General features: G+C 44.1%; 1 protein-coding gene across 1 annotated transcript in view; it reads left to right on the top strand.

The window, feature by feature from the left end:
• The first annotated feature begins 275 nt into the window (after window positions 1-275).
• Window positions 276-16415, top strand: part of LOC126427065 (speckle-type POZ protein-like) — a 90645-nt gene continuing 74505 nt past the window's right edge. Inside the window, exon 1 of the mRNA XM_050089244.1 lies at window positions 276-376. The gene's annotated coding sequence lies outside the window, so the exon portion shown is untranslated. The remainder of the gene's footprint in view (window positions 377-16415) is intronic.

The following is a 16415-nucleotide window of genomic DNA, read 5'->3' as shown; positions in this document are numbered from 1 at the left end:
GTTCAACGCCAGTTAATTCCCGTTCTGCGGCAACAATGACGTCGGAAATATTTCCGCATAAGTCACCTGACTACACACGAGAGCTCCGCCGATGCACTTCACTTTTATACATCGTGTACGCGATACGACCGCCATCTGTATTTGTGTATACTGCTGTTCCGTGTCTTTTGTCACCTCAGTGTATTTTATTGTTGAATGCGTTCGCAGTGCTGAGCGCACAGACGTTTCGCAGTTGTCTGCGAGTCCCGGTTCGGCCGCGCGGCGGCAGCACTGCAGCGCTGTCTGTTCTACGTCGCAGTTCGTTGCAGGCGTGTCTACTTGGAGCATATTAAAGTTGCGTGGTGAATAGGGGAAGTACTTCTGAGGACATACAGCGGTAAGTTAGCTCCGTATGTGTGTCATTTTTCTCACGCGTTTGTGTCTCGCTCAGTTCAGTAATTTGCGAATTAACGGACTAGACAACAAATGCTTTGATACAGATAACTTTCTGCGACAGCGTAGTTACTTACTAGCCTGATATTTAGTTCGATGATTCTTTGTAACGAAACTCACTGTGTGCTTTTGTTGGAAGTATTATTGTCAAACTTGCATTTGACCCTTTTAATTCTCGGTTAAGTTTATGAGGAACTACGTGCTTGATGTTGCAGTATGCCATTGGAAAATACATTGACATTTTTAAAACGGTAGCGCAACCACACTGACAGTAATTTCATGTCATAAGAAACTGGGAAAAATTTTGGACTCTTGAAAGCTCTTTAACTATTATTTTTTACTGTGAGATGACGTGTTGTTCTTCAAAGATTATGCAGCGATGTACTACCTAGACTGATTTAACCGGCTGTCAAAATGCGTAACGCATTTACGTTTGTAGCTTTTAACTCTGCTTATGGACACTTGTTTGAGGTAAAAACGTACTTGGTAAGTCATAAACATGTGCTTACGTGTGCTTCATTGCTCACCCTGTATGCCGTCGACGGATAAAAAGTCTTCAAGAGTAAGTTTTTGTCAAAACACTGTAGGGCGTCTGTTACTGTCGCCTGTTTTCGAAGGACGTTAGGTTCAGTGGACGTCATACGACTGTTCGGCCCAAGTCTGTAAGTAGCTTTTAGTTTGCCATGAGGCCTACACCGTTTAGTAGGGTAGAGCACTGAATGCTTTATTAGTTTGTTGCACATGCGAGTTTGCACTAGAAATGTTCTGCTTTCCACTATAATACATCGTGAGAATAAACAAAACAAACGCGATGATTAGTCAGAAGCCGTTAGCACACGTACACTGGTCTCGTTACGCTCTTGGAAGTAGGTCCCACTTACGTATTAACTGTATTATTACTAAGTTGCGTTAAGTGAAACTAAGACATTCAAATGTATTAACAGCTACAGACGTCTCTCTCAATCGCGCTTTAGCGACGTAGTTTTTATTACAAAAACTGTGTACAGTCACTGCCTCTACACTGTTGTTCTCTGATTGTCGCGCTGATAATGCGCAGTATGAAAATGGCTGAGGTTTGCTTCCTGTTCCGTGGTGAAACACGCGTGAGCAATACGGTTATAAAGTGCCGAGATATAGGCTGTTCTCAATGTTTTGCGTAAATTTACGGAGATGATCGGCCTTGAAGTTTTCCCAGCGACTGTGTGTAGTACAGTTGATTTATAAACCCATATCATACGTGTAGCGCACTCGGTAGCGTAACGGAATGAATTCACATGCTGATTAGAAAACTCATCATAATTTCTTATGAATAATGCACGTCGTCTTGTTTCTAATAACGTATTGGACGCGAAATTCCTGTGTTCGTTTCAAATAGAAATACAAATTCTTAATTATTGGTGTTTTATGAAAGACTTCATAAGTTGCTTAAATTAAGCAAACATAACTATTTTTTCAAGGCAAAACTGAAAAACCAAATCCTCTTTACTTGGACTATCTGCGTTTTATACCGCAGAGGTAGAGAAGTATCGTAGAAACATGAAACAACAATAATTTTCACAGCATCGAGCACATCATACAAATGCATTTTTTTGATTTGCTACTGTACCATTACAATGTGAACCCAACAGAACTGATCTGGAGCCAAGTTAAGAGATTTGGCCCGAGAAGTAACATGACTGTTTTCTGCCAGACGATGTACTAGAACTAACGCACGCAGCTTTTTCACACGCCACTGCCGAACGCTGGCGGGAAATAGAACGGCTCGTCATAAAAGAAGAGAAAATGCGGCGCCTGGTTGGCTTCGAGGATTGTGTTGATAGGCTCGTTATGAACGTAGCAGGTGACACTTCCACAACTGAAATGTATTTCTCGGTTTCGGATATGGAAAGAGCTGAGAGATTACCAGACGACTAATTAATACCTTCATTGGCTTCAGTATTCAACAGTACGGTGAAATCCTTGCAGTATGCTTTTGCATTACACACAGTTCGCTCAGAAAAATTACCTCATATTTTCATCACTTGTTTGTAATTTGTAGACTATGTCAGGTGCGAACGAGTGGATTTCATGCTTTCCGTCTGGTCACCTAAGAAGCGCGCGGTAGTGCTGGAGTTCCTCCGAATATTATTTCCTCCTCATTAAAAATTAAATTACGTTCGAAGCTATATTGCTTCTTTGCTCGTCTCTTTTTACGTCTGAACTGCAACTGCTCTCAGCATTGCAGGTTAGTTGGACCGCTGGCTGGGCAGTGGTGTCCAAGTATAATGCGCCAGTAAAGCTGTTGTCCCGCATTGTCGCTCATTCTATATGCGTGTAACACAGCATAAAACGTGTCCTTATAATTAGATTAGATTAGTACTTGTTCCATAGATCATGAATACGACACTTCGTAATGATGTGGAACGTGTCAGGTTAATAAAAGGTGTCTATACAAGATATTACATTATACAAACTATTACATGACACTATTTTTAATTTTTTCTTTTTTTTGTGGCGGCTTGGGAAAGTATCCACTTACCATATCCAAAAATTCATCTAATGATTAGAAGGAGTTGCCGTTCAGAAATTCTTTTAATTTCCTTTTAACTACTATATGGCTATCTGTCAGACTTTTGATGCTATTAGGTAAGTGACCAAAGACTTTTGTGGCAGCATGATTTAGCCCCCTCTGAGCCAAAGCTAGATTTAACCTTGAGTGGTGAAGATCATCCTTTCTCCTCGTGTTGCAGCCATTTACACTGCCATTACTTTTGAATTCGTTCGGATTGTTAATAACAAATTTCGTAAGTGAATATATATATATATATATATATATATATATATATATATATATTTATATTGTGAGGCTATAGTGAAGATCTGTAGCTCTTTAAATAAGTGTCTGCAGGATAATCTTGGATCAGCTACAGCAATTATTCTCATTACACACTTTTGTACTATGAACACTCTTTTACTCAATGATGAATTACCCGAGAATATGATGCCATACGATAGCAGAGAGTGAAAATAGGCGTGGTAAGCCAATTTACTGAGATGTATATCGCCAAAATTTGCAATGATCCTAATAGCATAAGTAGGTGAACTCAAACGTTTCAGCAGATCTTCATTGTTTTTTCCAGTTCAACCGCTCATCAGCACATACACCTAGAAATTTTGAATATTCTACTGTAGCTACCGACTTCTGATCGAAGTCTATATTTATTAATGGTGTCATTCCATTTCCTGTGTGGAACTGTATGTACTGTGTTTTGTCAAAGTTTAATGAGAGCCCATTTGCAGAGAACCACTTAATGATTTTCGGAAAAACATCGTTTACAATTTCACCAGTTAATTCTTGTCTGTTGGGTGTGATAGCTATACGTGTATCATTGCCAAAAGGTACCAGCTTTGCATCTTCGTGAATATAGAATGGCAAGTCATTAATATATATTAAGAACAGCAGAGGACCCCAGACCGAACCTTGCGGCACCCCATTCTCGACTGTTCCCCAGTTTGAGAAATCACCAGTTTTTTGCATAATCGAACTTGACTGTACTGGTGACAGCTTGGCTTCCGCTCCACGTGAAACGAAATGCAGTGAAATTCAAGCAAACGCGGAAGAATACGTGGCTAATGTTTACATCAGCTTTATTCTTATGATGAACGGCATATACTGTATTTTTTCCACTTACTTTCTTAAGCCGTTAATTGTACAGGGCGGCGCAGACAAAAGTAGTCGTGTAAGTATAAAGGAAAGGCAGTGAAATTACAGAAACGAAAAGCTGAAATTGGCTTACCATTTATTTACAATGAAAAATATAGTAAAAAATTCGTTTGTAGTAGGTGCTGTGACTCCTTGCAACATCGATACACAGCTGCACACGTCTAAGCGTATTCAGATACACTTGGTGTAAAGTCCGGGTATGGTGACGGCAACTTGACAGCCGACGTTGTCTTTCAGTTCCTCTATTGTGTGTGGATTTGTTTCATAGACCTTGCTCTTCAGTTGTCCCCACAGAAAAAATCATACGTTGTTAGGTCCGGCGAAAGTGGTGGCCATTATTCGTGTTTGCTAACAGTTCGTTCCTCTGTGAAGACATAGTTGACTCGTTGCAGGGGTACCTTAGACGGTGGCACGTTGTCCCATCGTGCTGGAAGACGCAGTATTGCCGCCCGTATTCAGTGAGTCGAGCTCAAAATGTATCAAAATTTTCCATGTATGCAAACGTGTTTGAGGGTATTGTCAAAAAATATCGGTCCGGTGATGCGCGTTCCTGTTAACAACGCACCAAACGGCGAGCTCTTCATCGTGGAGTGGCTGCTCACATACAATGGACAGTAGGCTTGTCCGTCGCCCGTCGCCCGGTGCCCTGTGTGCTGTAAATTCACGCTCATTACTCAAGATTAAATAGAAAGGGTCACACAACCCACAGTTGGTGTTATTCACAAGCCACGTACAGTAATCTAAAGTGCCTTTCATAAGTTTGGGACAAGAAGAATAGATTTTATTTACTTCGAGAAGTAACAGATAAACAATTAAACGTATTATGTTTGTTATTCCAACAAAAAAATGGCTCAAATGGCTCTGAGCACTATGGGACTCAACTGCTGAGGTCATCAGTCCCCTAGAACTTAGAACTACTTAAACCTAACTAACCTAAGGACAGCACACATCCATGCCGGAGGCAGGATTCGAACCTGCGACCGTAGCAGTCGCGCGGTTCCGGACTGAGCGCCTAGAACCGCATGACCACCGCGGCCGACGTTATTCCAACAGATAGAATGATATTCACAGAGCAATAAATTGGACATTTTACTTCATTTAATGACTTACAAAATACAAATAATTATGTGAAATAACTTAGATTTCAATTCGCAAATGTTTTGGGACAAAGTGCAGAAATAAACCAAAAACTAGGAAATAATGAGGAATTAGTACTTTGTAGTTCTACAGCGATGTTGTACCACTTGTCAGCCGTTTTGACATACTTCGTACAAGCTTGTGTAAGTACGAAATACTTAGATTTTTCCCATTCTTCTTGCACTCGTCTCCTGAGTTTTTGTTTACACTGTGGGGGGCTTATCGAATATGTCTTTCTAACGCATCCCATAAATTCTCAATGCAGTTCATGTCCGGATTTTGTGGAAGGGATTGACAACTTTTGGACAGTTGTACAGGAGCCACAAAATGGCGGGGGGGGGGGGGGTGACTTTGCGACTGTCTTGTTCTTGAGTGTTTGAATGCTGAGCAGTGAGCGACCAAATGCCAACCACCTACAAGGTACTTCAGTGAGAGTAAAGAGTAAAATCTCTAAAATAATTATATTTTATTTTGTTTTTAATGTATTATTAAAATTTTACAGTTCATTTCAAAATCGCGGTTCCCATACCTTTTTTTTTTGTTTTAAACTCGTTTTTCGTTTGTACTCCTGAAACTCTGCGACCACGTCAGTCGAGCTACACTTTTACACTGAACCGTAAATCCAGCAATGAAAATGGGAAATCATAATCACACATTGTCACTGCATGTGCAGGAAACACACCCTGCTCTTCTTTAATGAATAGAATCTGTCCACACGATGATGCACCATGTTTCCCATGCAATTTGTTCATGAGGATATTTGTTAGTTGCTGCATGAATTGAAACTTTCTTGTCATGAATTTCGTTAATGGCATTCGCGAACAAATCCTAAGTGTAGCTGGCACAGGGACAACAACCTTCGACTTTTTATATGTCCGTGGGATCTTCTGCAACAGTCTCATTGACAACAAATCAGTATTATGAATACCGATACAGAATATTATTGGGGAGTCACCCAGAGCCTTAATGAAAACCTGGCATAAAGTCAGCCTTGCATCTTTCAGTTTTTAACAACGTTGGCCGATGTGCCAAAATCGCCACTGAGAGAACATTGATAATGACATCAGACTAATGTAGCAAAAATTGTATACTAAGCAGAATTTCCTGGTATTCTTCCTTCCGTGAGACACGACAGAAAGTTTCCGACAAACAGGCTTCCAGTGCGAAGCGCTCGGGCTGTTGCAGAAGGTTTGATGGGACAACTGCAGATGGCAGCACTGTCCAGCAAACTTTTAGGCATTACATTTCCCTTGGTGGGGACATTCCCGAATTGTAGGACGCATTTGCTCGAATGAAGCCCGGCCGGCACGGATTCGCCTGTATGGCGGATTACGCTATTCTGATTGCAAGTTCTGTTAACATTTTTGGGCGGGCTAAGCCCCAAAAGCCTGTGAAGAGCTTCGCCACTGAGGGCTTTAAGGCTCTAGGCAGGCGGGCTGCGAAATCCCGGCTGGGACAGCCGAAAATGTTACCTTTCGTCTCATAGGAAACGAAGACCGGTGTTATTCTGACTCATTTCACTAAAATTATAAAAATTATTTTCCTGCAGTTTTATTTGCTTCATGCGATGCTCGTTACAACTTGACATACATAGATGTTGGAGTATACGGACAATGTAGTGGAATCATGCGTTTTTAAGCAATCAGTTTTCCGTCCTTTAGTGAGTAACATCGGCGCTCCGACATATCGTGTAGCCAAGCATGTTGCTTCTCTGTTGAGTCCACAAGTAGGTCGGTGTGAACATCATATCAGGACTCAACTGATTTTTTTTTTTTACGTCGTTTGGAGGGACTGCAGTTGAATGACTCTGATATTTTAGTGAGTTTCGATGTGGTCTCTCTCTTCACTCGTGTTCCTATGTCTGATTCGTTGCGGTTAATTGAGGCCAGGTTTGGTGCTGATTTAACTAATCTCTTTCGGCATGTGTTGACATCCACTTACTTTTTATTTAATGACCAGTATTACGAGCAGACAGATGGAGTTGCGATGGGTAGTCCGTTGTCTCCTGTGACCGCAAATTTGTTTATGGAAGACTTCGAGGAGCGTGCATTGGAGTCGGCGCCTTTGAAACCCGCCTGTTCCTTTACATACGTTGACGATACCTTCGTTGTTTGGCCTCACGGTAGGGAGAATTTGAATGCCTTTCTAGAACATCTGAACTCGATCCACCCGAACATTCGTTTTACGATGGAGGTGGAAGAGGATGGTTGCCTTCCCTTTCTCGACGTGTTGGTTAGGAGGAAGGATGATGGATCATTGGGACATGCAGTCTACAGGAAACGCACTCACACCGACTTGTACTTACAGGCTAATAGTTGTTACAATCCAGCTCAGCGGGAAGGGGTACTTCGTACCTTGGTACACAGGGCACATGTCGTTTCCGACGCTGAGACTTTGCCGGCTGAGCTGTCCCATCTTGAAGTTACATTTCGTCAAAATGGTTATAGAGATAGATTGAACGTGCGTTGCGCTATCGACCAACTGTAGATCGAGTGATTGATGATAATTCTGAGTCGGCACCTAAGTCTACTGCCTGTTTGCCTTATGTAGGAAACACGTCCAACAAGATCGGTCGTATTTTACGGAAATACGATGTGAAATGTGTTTTCCGACCTCCATCTAAAATTAGAGCACTTTTGAGTTCCGTTAAGGATGATCTTGGACTGCGTAAGGCGGGTGTATATCGTATTTCTTGTAGCTGCGGCATGGCATATTTTGGTCAAACTATCAGGACCGTGGAGGACCGATGTACTGAGCATAAACGGCACACGCGATTACAGCAGCCAAGTAGATCTGCTATTGCCGAACATTGCTTGGATACTGGTCACCCCATGTTATACAATAACACCGAGATATTGGCGTGCGCGTCCAGCTATTGGGACAGTGTTATTAGGGAGGCAGTTGAGATTAAATTAGCGAGCATCCTCGTTAACAGGGATGGAGGTTTCTGTTTAAACTGTGAAGAAACAGGGGGACAGAGTCAATGCTGCCTCGCCTGCGAATTCGTAGTCTCACTATCGATAGCTCTGATAGCATCTTTGGTGGCACGAGTGTTCAGTGTGTGTGTTATCCTTCCTGCTTCAGTCCGAGAACCGAGGTTTTAAATTTGCATGTACACCGCCTGTCCGTTGCAGTTTGCCTTGAAAATGGCGGGGTGTTCTCCCGCCAAATATCGGCGGTCGCTGAAAGTGTTACGTCTCTGATTTCCCGGAAGTATACGGAGAAAAGCCTCATATCAGACACTGGAGTACCATTGTTGTACATCATTGTTTGAGACATTTATCGTAACGTAAGGAAAAGAAAGAACCGGTTGAGCCCAAAGAAAGCAGCAACTGCCCTCAGAAAGACCTGTGCAGATCCACTAATGATAGTTATGTATCTGGGGGGGACAGGGTCCATGTGTCGGACTAAGAATCGCTTCTCCGAGGTGTGACCACCACTGACGACATTGATTGTCAACAACTGAGACGTCTTGCAGACGCAGTCGAGGACAGCGACCAGGAAGGCTGAGTGGAGTGGTGCGCGCGCCCGCATTCTGCTAGACTGACAAACGCTTTACAGGAGTTATATTGGAAAGTCACTCCGCACCCACCTTGTTCAGCTGATCTTGCGTCCTCAGATTTGCACCTCTCCCGCTCTCTATCGAACAACCTTCAAGGAACTTCATCTTTCCGCAAGAGAATGCGCACCGGACATGCTTCGACGAGTTCGTCGCCTCGGAACCACGTCCTTTCTACACAGTTGCCAAACCGAAAAGTTACCCCAGCGTTGGCAATTGCAAATAGTGAAAGAGAGTATGTTATCGGTGACTAAAGTCTGTTATGTATACCTGTTCTGACGGAAAAACGCTACGAACTTACGCATGAACCCAATAGAACGCGCGGTCGCCACACTGGAAAATAAGCTGAGAATTTATTATGGCGCAATGGACATTCGAGAGGAAGTTCTGGAAAACTACTGCAGATAAACGTCTGGGACATGTTTTATTAGATTCACCAGACCAGTAAAAAGAAAATAAATGGAAATCGTGCTTTACTTTAACGTCGTACAGTTCTGCGATGGCTTTGTTGCAACAAGCTGCGACGTCGTCGCGAAAAAACAGTGATCCGTATATGTAATCAGTTTCCTTTAATTTACTTCAATGGTCGCAGACTGTTTGATAACAGATTACCGGTTTCGGTCTTTAATGACCATCATCAGATGGCTAATTATTGTTTGTTCACATTCCGCATCAAAAGTGAGAAGAAAGCCAAAACGTGGGAGAAGCGTTCATCCAGATCGAAAACGTGCAATTGCAGAATAAGAGGGACTGTCTTAAGGTTCTCACCATTTGCAACAGAATATTTTCAAGTATTCCTTCGGTGTTCATCCCTTAATTATCAACACCATCTCTTTGCAAACTGCCACTAGAAACAAAATCTTACATACGCACTGCGGGGAAAGTGATAAAAAAGGGACACAGATCGCTCATGCGTCAGCGAATATTAACATTTTATTCGCAAGTATAGTTGTTTCTTCTGTAGTTTATTCGCTAAATGGAAGAGGTTTCAAGGTCCCTTTTTGAATTGTTACATCAAACTGCATGCCATTGTTTACATCTTCGACTTCAAGTAAAACATATTAGATAGGCCGACGTAATCAGCCCCTAAAGCAGTCGGAAAAAAAAGATCGGTCATGCACCAGGGGGTGGGGTGGGGGGGGGGGGCAATCGCCCCCATTGCCCCCCCTCCCCCCCTTGGATCCGCCCCTGAGTGCACGTGCGCTCGCCATCGCTCGCAAGCGAAATGCCTTTAAGAGGTGACGCGATACACCAATGATGTTCCACATGTTACACAAATAAATTTTATACGTTTCTTAATACTTTCTCGCGGACGTTTGTGCAAGGTGCAACAGAACCAAGTTCATCAGCAACGAAACTTTTCTTTACATACACGCAGTAGTTTCACATCTCTTTTTTGGTCTCGGAATACTTTTATGTTTTCGATAAAATATTTATCACATCCATCAGTGAACTGTCAGAATGCTCATATACTTTTCCGTCCAAGTATATTTGTGGTTCTGTTTCTTCAACAAGCTGAAGCAAAAAATTATTTTTCTACAAAATTTGTTGTAACACTAGTTCCTATTTTTCGTAGAAGCTGGCAAGAATTTTCTTTATATCTACATCTACATGATTACTCTGCAATTCACATTTAAGTGCTTGGCAGAGGGTTGATCGAACCACAATCATACTATCTCCCTACCATTCCACTCCCGAACAGCGCGCGGGAAAAACGAACACCTAAACCTTTCTATTCGAGCTCTGATTTGTCTTATTTTATTTTGATGATCATTCCTACCTATATAGGTTGGGATCAACAAAATATTTTCGCATTCGGAAGAGAAAGTTGGTGACTGAAATTTCGTAAATAGATCTCGCCGCGACGAAAAACGTCTTTGCTTTAATGACTTCCATCCCAACTCGCGTATCATATCTGCCACACTCTCTCCCCTATTACGCGATAGTAAAAAACCAGCTGCCCTTTTTTGCACCCTTTCGATATGCTCCGTCAATCCCACCTGGTAAGAATCCCACACCGCGCAGCAATATTCTAACAGAGGACGAACGAGTGTAGTGTAAGTTGTCTCTTTAGTGGACTTGTTGCATCTTGCAAGTGTCCTGCCAATGAAACGCAACCTTTGGCTCGCCTTCCCCCACAATATTGTCTATGTGGTCTTTCCAACTGAAGTTGTTCGTAATTTTTACACCCAGATACTTAGTTGAATTGACAGCCTTGAGAATTGTACTATTTATCGAGTAATCGAATTCCGACGGATTTCTTTTGGAACTCGTGTGGATCACCTCACACTTTTCGTTATTTAGCGTCAACTGCCACCTGCCACACCGTACAGCAATCTTTTCTAAATCGCTTTGCAACTGATACTGGTCTTCGGATGACCTTACTAGACGGTAAATTACAGCATCATCTGCGAACAACCTAAGAGGACTGCTCAGATTGTCACCCAGGTCATTTATATAGATCAGGAACAGCAGAGGTCCCAGGACGCTTCCCTGGAAAGTAATCCATCATATTCAAGACTAGATGAGAGATGTCTGACATTTTTTTCGTAATTCTTACTAATATTTGAAATTATCACTAATCGGCAATGCTCTGAGACGGTGCCTATTTTCACGTCAGCCGCTACAGTCATTTCCGTTCCTGTTCCGCGCGCAAACCGAGCGAGGGAGAAGCGACTTCCTATAACAGCCCGCGCGAGCCGTAATTTCTTCCAGCTTATGTTCGTGAGTCTTACGAAATCAACGTTGGCGACGGTAGAATCATTTCGCAGTCGGCCACTAATGCCATACGTGCTTACCCGTGCACGGTCGTGAATTTGTTCTCCAACCATTCCAGTTTATCCTGTTAGCTCTTTCTGCGAATCTTATTTTTTAGATGTCTACATTCATTCTCGCGTGCTTCATTTGCTGCATCTTTATATTTTCTCCTTTTGTCAGTGAAATTCAGTGTCTTCTGTGTTTGCCGAGGATTTCTACCAGGCCTTGTCTTCTTACATATTTGATGTTGTTCTGCCACCACTATTTCCCCTCCAACTCTACCCATTCACTTCCTATCGTATTCTCCTCTGTCAGTTATTGTCTGTTGTTCTCTTTGAAACCCTCAACAATCTGTGGCTCTTTTCATTTATTCAGGTCCCAACTCCTTAAGTTCCTATCTTTCTGCAGTTCCTTCGGATTTAGTCTGCATTTCATGACCAATAAATTATGATCAGAGTTCGCATCTGGCCCTGGAAATGTTTTGCAGTTTAAAACGTGGTTAGAAATTTGTCGTAACGTTATGTAATATATCTGAAACCTTCCAGTGGATCCAGGTTTCTCCTTCCACGTTTTTTAAACAAAGTATCACCGATGATTAAATTATGCATCGCGGAAAATCCTACTAGTCAGCTTCCTCTTTTATTCCTTTCCCCGCATCCAAATACATCTACTATTTTTCTTCTGTCCCTCGTCGCAATGAAATTTTTGTCTCGCTCACTATCTCAGTTTCTTTTATCTCGTTTTACATTCTTTGAAACTTTCATCTCGTGTGGTGCTAGTTGGCGTACAAAGTTCGACTACCGTGATAGGTGCTGTTTTTGTATCTATAACGTGTCCACTATGCTGTACGCAATAGCTTAACCGTGTTCCTGTTTTCTTATACATTGTCATATCTACTCCTGTATTAACATCTATTTCATCTTATATTTTGTGTTCATTCGCTAGCCAGGTGTAATTAGACAGTACTGATCTACATCTACATCCATACTCTGCAATCCACCTGACGGCGTGTGGCGCAGGGTACTTTGAGTACCTCTCTCAGTTCTGCCTTCTGTTTCAGTCTCGTATTGTTCGTGGAAAGAAAGATTGATTTTATTCTCATGGTCTCTTCGCGAGATATACGTAGGAGGGAGCAATATATTGCTTGACTCCTCGGTGAAGGTATGTTCTCGAAACTTCAACAAAAGCCCTATCGAGCTACTGAGCGTCTCTCCTGCAGAGTCTTCCACTGGAGTTTATCTGTCATCTCCGTAACGCTTTCGCGATTACTAAATGATCCTGTAACGAAGCGCGCTGCTCTCCTTTGGATCTTCTCTCTCTCTCTTCTATCAACCCTGTCCGGTACGGATCCCACCCTGGTGAGCAGTGTTCAAGCAGTGGGCGAACAAGTGTACTGTAACCTACTTCCTTTTCGGATTGCATTTCCTTAGGATTCTTCCAATGAATCTGTCTGGCATCTGCTTTACCGACGATCAACTTTATATGATCATTGCATTTTAAATCACTCCTAATGCCTACTCCCAGATAATTTATGGAATTAACTGCTTGAAGTTGCTGACCTGCTATTTTGTAGCTAAATGATAAAGTATATTTCTTTCTATGTATTCGAAGCACATTAACTTGTCTACATTGCGATTCAATTGCCATTCCCTGCACCATGCGTCAATTCGTTGCAGATCCTTCTGCATTTCAGTACAATTTTCCATTGTTACAACCTCTCGATGTACTACAGCATCATCTGCAAAAAGCCTCAGTGAACTTCCGATGTTATCCACAAGGTCATTTATGTATATTGTGAATGGCAACGGTCCTACGACACTACCCTGCGGCACACCCGAAATCACTCTTACTTCGGAAGACTTCTCTCCATTGAGAATGACATGCTGCGTTCTGTTATCTAGGAACTCTTCAATCCAATCACACAATTGGTCTGATAGTCCATATGCTCTTACTTTGTTCATTAAACGACCGTGGGGAACTGTATCGAACGCCTTGCGGAAGTCAAGAAACACTGCATCTACCTGGGAACCCGTGTGTATGCCCCTCTGAGTCTCGTGGACGAATAGCGCGAGCTGGGTCTCACACGACCGTCTTTTTCGAAACCCATGCTGATTCCTACAGAGTAGATTTCTAGTCTCCAGAAAAGTCATTATACTGAATTTGTTCAAATCGTTCTAAGCACTATGGTACTTAACATCTGAGGTCATCAGTCCCCTAGACTAATTAAACCTAACACTAACCTAAGAACATCACACACATCCATGACCGAGGCAGGATTCGAACCTTGCGACCGTAGCAGCAGCGCGGTTCCGGACTGAAGCGCCTAGAACCGCTCGGCCACAGCGGCCGGCCCTGAATTTGTTACGAAAATGTTTGTGTCAGTGTTAGTCGTCGCTACTTGCCAAAACTAAGTGTTCTCTAAACAAAAACACTTTGTGGCACATGTCCGCCTTTTGTAGTAGCACTTCGAGCCACTGCTATAAAGCTCCGTCCAACACGGGAGTAGTCCGCCTCCAGTAGCTGAGTGGAAGCCGGCACCGTAGCTCACCGTGTTCGGTCACAGAGCTGGTTGGGCTCTGTAATAAAAAAACTGAGCGGAAGGATCAACAAACTAACTTAAACGGATGTCCTGTGACGTCTGCAACGACCAAACACAACGGTCAACAACGGACAAAATGAAAGAAAAAAAAAGCGGTCAGTGCGACAGAATGTCAGGTCTAAGGGCCCGGGTTCGATTCGCGGCTGGGTCGGAGATTCCCTCCGCTCAGGGACTGGGTGTTGCGTTGTCCTTATCATTATTTCATCCCCGTAGACGCACAAGTCGCCGAAGTGGCGTCAAATCGAAAGACTTGCACCCGGCGAACGGTCTACCCGACGGGAGGCCCTAGTCACACGACATTTACATTTTTATTTACCACGGGAATAGCGAAACCTGTACTTTGTTTACGAGTGCTAGTATCCAATACGACGACAACACTGTAGCTACAGTTGGCAGACGAGAATTCCAATCATCGTAGCCTTTAATATTCGACATGTGCAGCAGATTGCTATATCACGAAAATAAAATGTAGCCAAGAGTAGAGCCGATGAAATTCCGTATTGCAGATAAGATCACGAAACAGTGTACGAAAAGTGCGTTTATTCAAGTTTCCTAGATTATCCCTTTCTTGCCTTAAATATTTCAAATGAGCAGGATAAGTAAGTAATTCACACAAATACACTCCTGGAAATTGAAATAAGAACACCGTGAATTCATTGTCCCAGGAAAGGGAAACTTTATTGACACATTCCTGGGGTCAGATACATCACATGATCACACTGACAGAACCACAGGCACATAGACACAGGCAACAGAGCATGCACAATGTCGGCACTAGTACAGTGTATATCCACCTTTCGCAGCAATGCAGGCTGCTATTCTCCCATGGAGACGATCGTAGAGATGCTGGATGTAGTCCTGTGGAACGGCTTGCCATGCCATTTCCACCTGGCGCCTCAGTTGGACCAGCGTTCGTGCTGGACGTGCAGACCGCGTGAGACGACGCTTCATCCAGTCCCAAACATGCTCAATGGGGGACAGATCCGGAGATCTTGCTGGCCAGGGTAGTTGACTTACACCTTCTAGAGCACGTTTGGTGGCACGGGATACATGCGGACGTGCATTGTCCTGTTGGAACAGCAAGTTCCCTTGCCGGTCTAGGAATGGTAGAACGATGGGTTCGATGACGGTTTGGATGTACCGTGCACTATTCAGTGTCCCCTCGACGATCACCAGTGGTGTACGGCCAGTGTAGGAGATCGCTCCCCACACCATGATGCCGGGTGCTGGCCCTGTGTGCCTCGGTCGTATGCAGTCCTGATTGTGGCGCTCACCTGCACGGCGCCAAACACGCATACGACCATCATTGGCACCAAGGCAGAAGCGACTCTCATCGCTGAAGACGACACGTCTCCATTCGTCCCTCCATTCACGCCTGTCGCGACACCACTGGAGGCGGGCTGCACGATGTTGGGGCGTGAGCGGAAGACGGCGTAACGGTGTGCGGTACCGTAGCCCAGCTTCATGGAGACGGTTGCGAATGGTCCTCGCCGATACCCCAGGAGCAACAGGGTCCCTAATTTGCTGGGAAGTGGCGGTGCGGTCCCCTACGGCACTGCGTAGGATCCTACGGTCTTGGCGTGCACCCGTGCGTCGCTGCGGTCCGGTCCCAGGTCGACGGGCACGTGCACCTTCCGCCGACCACTGGCGACAACATCGATGTACTGTGGAGACCTCACGCCCCACGTGTTGAGCAATTCGGTGGTACGTCCACCCGGCCTCCCGCATGCCCACTATACGCCCTCGCTCAAAGTCCGTCAACTGCACATACGGTTCACGTCCACGCTGTCGCGGCATGCTACCAGTGTTAAAGACTGCGATGGAGCTCCGTATGCCACGGCAAACTGGCTGACACTGACGGCGGCGGTGCACAAATGCTGCGCAGCTAGCGCCATTCGACGGCCAACACCGCGGTTCCTGGTGTGTCCGCTGTGCCGTGCGTGTGATCATTGCTTGTACAGCCCTCTCGCAGTGTCCGGAGCAAGTATGGTGGGTCTGACACACCGGTGTCAATGTGTTCTTTTTTCCATTTCCAGGAGTGTATTTAGTAAGTTATCTATGAAACTTCATGGCATATTAAAACTGCGTGCCGGACCGAGACTCGAACTCGGGACCTTTGCCTTTCGCGGGCAAGAGCTACCCGAGCACGACTCACGCCCCGTCCTCACAGCTTTACTTCTGCCAGCACCTCGTCTCCTACCTTCCAAACTTTACAGAAGCTCTCCTGC

Source organism: Schistocerca serialis, chromosome 11 (assembly GCF_023864345.2).
Source record: "Schistocerca serialis cubense isolate TAMUIC-IGC-003099 chromosome 11, iqSchSeri2.2, whole genome shotgun sequence".
Lineage (NCBI taxonomy): Eukaryota > Metazoa > Arthropoda > Insecta > Orthoptera > Acrididae > Schistocerca > Schistocerca serialis.
This window is presented reverse-complemented; position numbering and strand designations above follow the sequence as displayed.